We start from the raw sequence: 9,481 nt of genomic DNA on the forward strand, positions 1-9,481 counted from the left end.
TATCACTTCAAAGAGATCGATCCAAGAGGGCAGCCGTGTTGGTCTGAAGCAGTTGAACAAAGCAGGAGTCAAATTGCACCGTTAAGACCAACCAATTTTTATTTAGAACGTCAGCTTTCGTGTGCTCTTAAGCACACTTCGTCAGACGAGGAATCCGGCACAGTTCAAAGAGAGGAAATAATGCAATTACCTCCAGGCTTGGGAAAAGACAAATGTGAGTTCACTCCCTCCATCCATTCAAAGGTAATAACAGTGTATTTATTGATTACATTTGGAATTATGCAAACACTAACAGGATATGTCCTTGATATAGGAATGACACATCTCCTTTCAGAAGTACTTATTTCCATCTCTGTTTTCACACTTCTGGTATATAAAGTTAGGTCCTAGCTTTTGTGTTTCGTTTATTGGTTCCCATTTCAATATTGGGCTCAAGCAACTGACTCCAAAACTCCCATGTGGCAATACACAGTGAAGAATGTGGGCAGGTCTCTGCATTGGCCCTGCTATCCCAATATAGACATCTGTAAAGATCACACTCAGCTTCTCCACCTCACCTTCTCCCACACTTTCTCCTTCTTCTGACATACTGTACAGAACTTTATTCACCAGGACAAGTCGGCATATCTTTCTCCTTCCTTCTCTTCCACCCCCATTTCTTTTTAGGCTCTCTAAAGCCTAAAAGCCAGTTTGGTTAAGTGTGTGGACTCTTATCTGGGAGAACCAGGTTTGATTTCCCACACCTCCACTTGCAGCTACTGGACTGGCCTTGGGTCAGCCATAGCTCTCTGAGAGTTGTCCTTGAAAGTGCAGCTTCTGTGAAAGCTCTCTCAACCCCACCTACCTTACAGGGTGTTTGTTGTGGGGGAGGAAGATAAAGGCGATTGTGAGCTGCTCTGAGACTCTGAAATTCAGAGTGGAGGGCGGGATATAAATCCAATGTTGTCTTCTTCTTCTTAAATAAGTTCTATTTGTTTAGTTTAGGACTTAGCAGAAGTTAAGATGTTTAGAACATTTGTTTAGATTGTACATGTGCTTCAATTTATTCAGTTTGCTATTTTCCTTTGCTATTATTCTTTTTCTTAATAAAATCTTAAATATAAACCAATGTCTACTTGTTTCTAAGAAAGTCACAATAATATTTGCTCTAAGCAAAGATGTGCATTGGTTTTTTACACTTTAAAGGGGGACGTTATCCCTGACGGGATTATTAAATACTAGGATTAAGGTCTGTTGTGGAGACAAATATAACAGGCTCTAGAAAGAGGCTCTGGGTGAGTGCCCCCCTACCCTTGCTGTCTTTCCACCCACCCAGGTGAAGGCATTCATTCCCCCCCTCCCAACTCAAGGGGAGCTGATCTCTGTCATTTGGAGAGCAGTTGTAATTCTGAGTGATCTCCAGCCCTCACCTAGAGATTGGCAACAGTGGTTCCCCATGAGGAAATGGCATTGAACCTGTTTGAGGTCCCACCCCTCTTCAAACCCTACCCTCTCCAGACCCCACCCCTTAAATCTCCAGGAATTTGCCAACCTGGAGTTGGCAACTCTATCTCCTTTCCTTTATCTGCCCCTCTGACTTTAGCTTTCCTCCCTGAAGCCTCTACATAGAAAAAGTGACAGTCTTTCTCCGCAGCGTGGAGGGGGAGGGGAACCAAAGCAGCTTATATCATTCTCTTCTTTTCCCTGTGATCTGAAGAACAACCCTGTGAGCAGGTTAGGCTGAAAGTCTGTGACTGGTCCATCTTTAAGTACATTGTTGATCTTAAGCACAGGACTTTAATCTCACTCTGCCTCTCGTTTTCCCTCCGTAACTCTCTCTCTGTATCTGACCTGTTGCCACAGGATGCTATTCTTCCCCCTTTCCAGAGGAGGATATGTTGGTTGCCTTTTACTGGCAGAATCAGCTTTGCTGGCTAGCAACAGACACTCGGGCAGGGGAGAGGAGCAGACTCAACCAATGCCACGCAAGTACTCTTGATCGATAGTTTGACAGGCCAAAGGTTGATGCATGACACTGTAACAAAAGTAATGTTTGAGTTTTCCCAGGTGTTAGAGAAAAGAAGGATGTTACTCAATAGATGCACAGATATAGGCCGTATGGCACTAGCTTAGTAAAACTGTAATGTTAATGACTATCTCAATAGCCTGGCATAAAAGAAGGAAATGTAGATGTAGACAAATAGCTAGAAGGATTACTTCAGGGGTAAAATGATTACCTGGGAGAAAGAATGTACTGTAAATTCTATAGCTTGGAAAGAAGGGAATCAGGAAACACATTATGAAGCATAATCCATTCAAGGCAGTGAAGAAGGGCTGCATGCTTACTCTATTGACAGTGCCTGAGCTCAATCGTCACACAGCAGGGGACCAGGAAGGGCCTGCTACTGGCTGCCAACGCTCTGGTAAAGGGCTGCATAGGAGGGCCCAGAACACCCAACCACCCTTGTATCTTCCTTTTAGTAAAACCTTTTCCACTAAATTTTAACAATGTGAGGATCCAGGCAATTAAACAACAGCAACAGTTTATTTACAGTTGTTAGCCATTCCTGGAAAGACATATATATTCCTGATCTTTCATGTTTGCGGCTTATGCTTCAATTCTGCGTGTCTTCAAGCTGTTTTTTTCCGTTCAGATCTGATCTCAGCAAGAGCAGGACTCTGTTAAATTTTAACCAGGACTTTCAGTCAACAAGAGCTCGGTAAACATGCAAGAATATTGATTCATCATTGAAACAGATGCCAAAACCCTTTTAAAAACCTGTCTAATGAAGACAGGGAAGGGGGGGGGGGGTCAGAGATGGCTTGTTTGATGAAGCTTGGGTAAAAGGCATTGGTATCTTTTGAGAGTCTCAAGACTCCTAATTAGATACCCTGATACTGTTGTTGGGAGAGGGTCTGGAAAAAGGAATAAGTCCCGTTGAAAAACTCTTTAACGTGAATATACATATTGAGAGAAATCAGAGGAGGGCAGTAAGCCAAAACATAGCTTGGGTCGAGAAGTCCCTTTCTGGATGGGAGTGTCAGAACTTGAAGAACTTCAAACGAGACCCATTACTTTGTTGCAAAAGTATAAGGCGTTTATTGAGAACTGCGTTCAGGAAGGCACAAGTTGACTCTTGATAACAGGCTCAGCGATTGATGCATTTTTTATGCGGTTGTTACAGAAACAATAAAACCATTTCTCACACTCTGGGAGACAGTTGTCTGTTCCCAGGGTCCCTTATCTCCAAAGGGAGGAAGGAGTCCTGCTGTGATGCTCTAGCAGGCTAGCTTCAAAGGACACCTGCAGATGTTTTCCAGAGGCTATCTGCCACCCTTCAGTGGTCACAGTTTGTTTGAAATGCAAATCATTTAGTTAGTAGGTCTAGCTACAAGGACATGGGATTAGTATGCAGTTACAATATGGAGTCAGTTAGGCGAACATTACCAAGCTCAGCAGGTATAACAGATACAAGTTCTGACAGGGAGGGGACAAGAGTAGTTTGCCAGAAGTGGCCTGCATGGACAGAGTTCACAGCCTGGTTTGTGCTGACACACACACACACACACCTTGTAGGTGTTCCTTCAAATATGCTGGCTGTTTGGCCTAACACTTAAGAGAAATTGCTAAGAGGATTGTTGCAGCTTGAAGAAGCTCACGCGAAACAAGGGTTCAGTACGACCTTGCCCTTGGAAACTTGGATTATTGGCTGCATCTTTGGACAGACATTAAACATCTGGAGTACTACACCAGGATTTCATGGAATGAGATGGGAAGTTTTACCATAGGATGAAAAGAAAGACTCTTGGTGCTATTGCTTCCTTTTCTATTAAGGACTAAAAGTTATGGTTGTTTTGTAATTTATGATGGTGGAATTTGTGTTTATTTTTGTTGACCTTGTGTAATTTAATAATAGAAGCTGGTTTTCACGGTGGGTTATGGATCTTTGATTTTTTTTGTCCTTTTGCCGTGTTACTCTCTGTGTGTTGTATGACACACACAAACACACACACAGCATAATTTTTGGTTGAAAACGCATACAGCTTGCTTACACAGAGATTCAATACGAAGTACATTGAACCATATAGAATTAATACAAAAGTTGTTTTAATCATACAAAAGATGTTCATTATTGAAGGAAATGATTATGGAGACGTTCCATAGAGTTTTGTAACTGATCAGAAGGGGATTAGAAGGACTGGGAGTGATGCCAAAGCATTGAGAATAGGATTTTAAGAAGTAACGCTTGGATTCAATGCATTTCAATGGTAAATTCTTAATCATGAAGAAGAAGACATACGTATTCACTGTATGGGCATAGATTTATAACATTGGTTCATTATCTTTGGTATTTATAATCACATTTTCTATCTCACATTGTCTGTTTAAGTCAGGAAAGGGGTCTTAGGCTTCCAACAGCGTAAAAGCAGTTTACTCATTCATGTGAAGTTGTGTTCTTGGCAGGTAAATGTGCTCTAGGCCTAGAAAAGGGCTAGAATGGTTATGTTCGAGATGGATTCTTTGATACAAAATGGAGTCTCTGGCAATATGGAGATGTGCCAGAGTAGAATGGGGAAAGAGTGGACATTACCCCAAAAGGTTTTAGTGACATTTGGTAGGGAAAGTCAAGATGACATTTGTCATCAAGTGTCGACGAGGAAGGGACTTTTTGGTGGAATGAGTAATGGGTTTCAGAGCCAAAGAGTTGACCCCTTACACGAGATTGGCTAGATTGAGTGGTCCGACCACTCAAGGATTTAGCATAAAAGTAGAGGGTAGCAGACCAGTAATTGGGAACAAGCCTGACCGAGGTCTTGTCTTTCCATCTCATTTGTGAAGGCGTACATCAGAGGGTAAAATGCTGCCATGCGTTGCAAGAAATGAACTAAATAAACTTTGCTTAAGCTTTGCTTTTGCTAGAGACAATAGGTATTATGGGACCTTAGACTTACAGCTCTGTATTCATTGTAACTGTTTTTCATGAAATTCCTGAATTGTGATTGAATTCTGATCTTAGAATTATGTACTAATAAGTGCTTCTGAATAAATGGCCATGTATTTAAGAGCTCTTGAGTCTGTTGTGTCTCTGTTTCTAAGGGATATTTCCAGATGTCCAATTAAAGATTCCCCTCTTGCAAATTTAGACTAAAAGGCTTAACCATAACGGTTAACACAGTAATCAAACAATAGGTGGGTTATAAAAACTTTTAGTGCAACAGTGAAATAATAAATAGTGAAGGCTGATGTAAACAAAAAGAAAAGCCCTAAGGTGACTTGCTAAACGTTCTCTTCATCTAAGACCAAATTCACCCTTCTTGAGTGAGGTATCTCTCTCCAGCCACCTTCTCTCCAGAGAAAACCTTTCTCCCTGCAGCCTTTTCCAGAGTGAATGACCCTTTCTCTGTAGCTGGTCCTTTTATGCTTTCCTCCCAGGTCCCACCCCTCTGTGGCCAGTTTTCCCTCCCAAACTGCTTCACCCAATCAGTGGGACAGAAGGGATCCTGGGAGATGTAGCCCCTCTAGCAACTCCTAGTAGGGTTGCCAATTCCTAGGTGGGGGCACGGTATCCCCCAGTTCGGAGGCCCTCCCCCTGCTTCAGGGTCATCAGAAAGCGGGGAGGGGGGGAGGGAAATGTCTGCTAGGCACTCCATTATTCCCTATGGAGATCAATTCCCAAATGGTATAATGGAGAATTGATCCACAGGTATCTGGGGCTTGTGGGGGCCCTCTGTTTTTTAAGGTAAAGGCTCCAAATCTTCAGCATAGCATCCTAAGTTACCCTTCAAGTTTCAAAAAGATTGGACCAGGGGGTCCAATTCTATAAGCCCCCAAAGAAGGTGCCCCTATCCTTCATTATTTCCAATGGTGGGAAGGCATTTAAAAGACGTGCAGTCCCTTTAAATGTAATGGCCAGAACTCCCTTCAGAGTTCAATTATGCTTGTCACAACCTTGCCCCTGGTTCCACCCCCAATGTTTCCTGGCCCCACCCCGAAAGTCCCCAGATATTTCTTGAATTGGATTTGGCAACCCTAACTCTTAGGCAGGCTTCTCCCTGCCCTCTAGGCCACACTAGGCCTCAGATCATGATACCAACAATGGACAGTGTTCTCATTCATTAAGTACAGGAACCTTGGACTGTAGAAAAATTCAGAGAATGAGGAAGAGATGGAAAGGAGAGTGGGGATTTGTCCATTGAGACTGCCACCGAGAGCCAGTTTGGTGTTGTGGTTAAGTGTGTGGACTCTTATCTGGGAGAACCGGGTTTGATTCCCCACCCCTCCACTTGCACTTGCTGGAATGGCCTTGGGTCAGCCATAGCTCTGGCAGAGGTGGTCTTTGAAAGGGCAGCTGCTGTGAGAGTCCTCACAGCCCCACCCACCTCACAGGGTGTCTGTTGTGGGGGAGGAAGATAAAGGAGATCGTGAGCTGCTCTGAGACTCTGAGATTCAGAATGGAGGGTGGGATATAAATCTAACATAGTAATGGTATAGCACTGTGGAAGAGTTTTAAAGTTTTAATTGTATTAATGTTTTATAGATTTTATGGACTTACTGTTTTTTTTAAACGAATGTTGTGAGTTGCCCTGAGTCCACTTGCGGAGAGGGCGGGATAGAAGTGTAATGTAAATAAATAAATAAATAAATAATATCTTCTTCTCTCAGGCCAATGTCTGTATTTGTCTTAGCAAGCCTGACTTTCTGGGATGCAGTGCTTCAGGAAGTTCTGATGTTTCCCACGGTGTTGGGGTGTCTCTACTCACATGGAAAGACCACCCATACTTCATGGGATGACACCAGGGTTACAGTTCCACTCCCCTCAAAAAAGATGATGCGCTCATACACTCATATAAGGCATTCTAACCGCATGACACAAAAAGGGCTAGGCTACGCAAGCTATAAAAATGCACACTGGGAAACTTGTCTAAAAAGCCAATTAAAAAAACTATGTGCGAGTAGGATTGCCGGGTCTGACTCAAAAAATATCTGGGGACTTTGGAGGTGAAGCCAGGAGACTTTGGGGGTGGAGCCAGGAGCAAGGGTGTGACAAGCATGATTGAACTCCAAAGGGAGTTCTGGCCATTACATTTAAAGGGACCACACACCTTTTAAATGCCTTCCCTCCATTCAGAAATAATAAAGCATAGGGGCACTTTATTTTGGGGCTCATAGAATTGCACCCCCTGGTCCAATCTTTATGAAACTTGGGGTGTGTTTTGAGGAAAGGCCTTATATGCTATACTATAAGATGCCTCTACCTCAAAAAACAGCCCATTTAGAGTCCCAGATACCCATGGATCAATTCTCCATCATACCCTATGAGAAGACATTTCTCTTCCCCCACTCTGCCATCTGATAACCCTGAAGTGGGGGAAAGGCCTCCAAACTGGGGGATCCCCTGCCCCACCTGGGAATTGACAATCCTATGTGTGAATGTAGTCTAAGTGTAGGTTGTGATGGTGTGGAGTTGATGCTTGTGGGGGATGGGTATGGAAAAATAACTAATGGGTTACAGTGCTATACTCTTTAGTCAGAGTATATCCATGTGTTGGCCATTTGGGTAACATGACTGCATTTTTAAATCTCTTTAAAATGGTGACCTCGGCCTTGCATGCCCCACTTTACCATGGAGTCACAGACTTGCCTCTAGTGCTGTTATTGACCCTGAGACCACCACTCACAGAGGTCATGTAAGGGCCAACATTGAGGCCCCTCTAAGACCTCACAGGAGAGGATGCAGTATAAAAATGCAATAAATAAAAACACAGACCTAAGGGCAGTTGAACATATGAACATGCGGAGCTGCCTTATACTGAATCAGACCCTTGGTCCATCAAAGTCAGTATTGTCTAATCAGACTGGCAGCGGCTCTCCAGGGTCTCAAGCTGAGGTTTTTCACACCTGTTTGCCTGGACCCTTTTTTGGAGTTGCCAGGGATTGAACCTGGGACCTTCTGCTTACTAAGCAGATGCTCTACCACTGAGCCACCGTCCCTCCCCGGTGTGTCCAGAAACACTGCCAGGAATGATGCAGCTGCAACTTGGAACAGGGTTGCCAATCCCCAGGTGGGGGCAAGAGATCCCCCGGTTTGGAGGCCCTCCCCCTGCTTCAGGGTCATCATCAGAAAGTGGGGGGAAGATGTCTGCTGGGCACTCCATTATTCCCTATGGAGACTGATTCCCATAGGGTACAATGGAGAATTGATCTGCTGGTATCTGGGGCTGTGGGCAGTGTTCCTTCTAAACTGAGTTAGCTTGAGCTAGCTAACAGATTTTTAGCCTCCAGCTCACACATTTTTGTCTTAGCTCAGGAAGGATGACCCCAGAGCACACTAATTTATGCAGTAGCTCCCAACTTTAATGCTAGTAGTTCACAACTTTAATGCCAGGCGCTCACAAAGTAGAATTTTTGCTCACAAGGCTCTGCAGCTTAGAGGGAATGTTGAACCTGGGGAGGCTGTTTTTTGAGGTAGAGGCACCAAATTTGCAGCATAGCATCCAGTGCCTCTCCTCAAAACACCCCCCATGTTTCAAAAGGATTGGACCATTGGGTCCAATTCTTTGAACCCCAAAAGAAGGTGCCCCTATCCTTCATTATTTCCAATGGAGGGAAGGCATTTGAAAAGTGTGCTGTCCTTTTAAATGTGATGACCAGAACTCCCTTTGGAGTTCAATTATGCTTGTCATAACCTTGCTTCTGGCTCCACTCCAATGTCTCCTGGCTCCACTCCCAAAGTCTCCTGGCTCCACCCTCAAAGTCCCCCGATATTTCTTGAATTGGACTTGGCCACCCTAACTTGGAAACTTGCTTCCTTTAGCTGAGACAGCCCCAAAGCTGCCTGACCCTCTTACAGGCTGGTCATGGTGAACCTGCAACTGCTAAATGGAGTGTCCAAAATGCTCCCGTGACCTCTAGGGAGGCCTGGGAGTTGGAGAAAGCAGAGGGGTCAGGAAGACAAGGGCAGGAAGCAGGATTTCCCCTTTTTGGGAGGGCCCAAGAAGCAGGCCAGGGAGGGAATAGTGAGTGACTGAGAGAGTGAGAGAGAGGGAGAGATCAAAGTTCAACAGGGAGGAGGAGAAACCATGGCAACCCCTCCCTATTCTGAAGCATTGCAGGCCCTTGGAGAAGTGTGCCAACATGCTTGTGGTTTGGGCCCCGAGGCCACATCTTCAGGGATACTGCATACATCCTAGTCCTGAATGAGGCTCATAGTGGAGCTACCCATTACTATTAGATATATGTTTACCTAATTTCCACATTCTCCCTTTCAACAAGGAAAGGAGTATGAATCTTAGACTTTCCTATCCTTTCTAGAAGCTAGCGCCTGAATTTGAGGTCATATGTCACAAATGCATTTCCTTCCCCTTCACTAAAAGTAGATGTCTTGTAAGGAGAAGGCCATGCACCTTGGATATACTGTCTTCTCCCCCAATCATTTTTATAGCGATCTCTCACCTTGACAAGCTATAAGTATATAAAGACGCTAAATAATAAACAAATGTG

General features: G+C 44.1%; 1 non-coding gene across 1 annotated transcript; it reads right to left on the reverse strand.

Annotated features, from left to right (window-relative positions):
• Positions 1 to 7,900: 7,900 nt before the first annotated feature.
• TRNAT-AGU (transfer RNA threonine (anticodon AGU)) lies at positions 7,901 to 7,972 on the reverse strand. The gene has a single exon. It is a non-coding gene; the product is annotated as a tRNA-Thr (tRNA).
• Positions 7,973 to 9,481: the final 1,509 nt, after the last annotated feature.

This window comes from Heteronotia binoei, chromosome 8 (assembly GCF_032191835.1).
Source record: "Heteronotia binoei isolate CCM8104 ecotype False Entrance Well chromosome 8, APGP_CSIRO_Hbin_v1, whole genome shotgun sequence".
Taxonomy (NCBI): domain Eukaryota; kingdom Metazoa; phylum Chordata; class Lepidosauria; order Squamata; family Gekkonidae; genus Heteronotia; species Heteronotia binoei.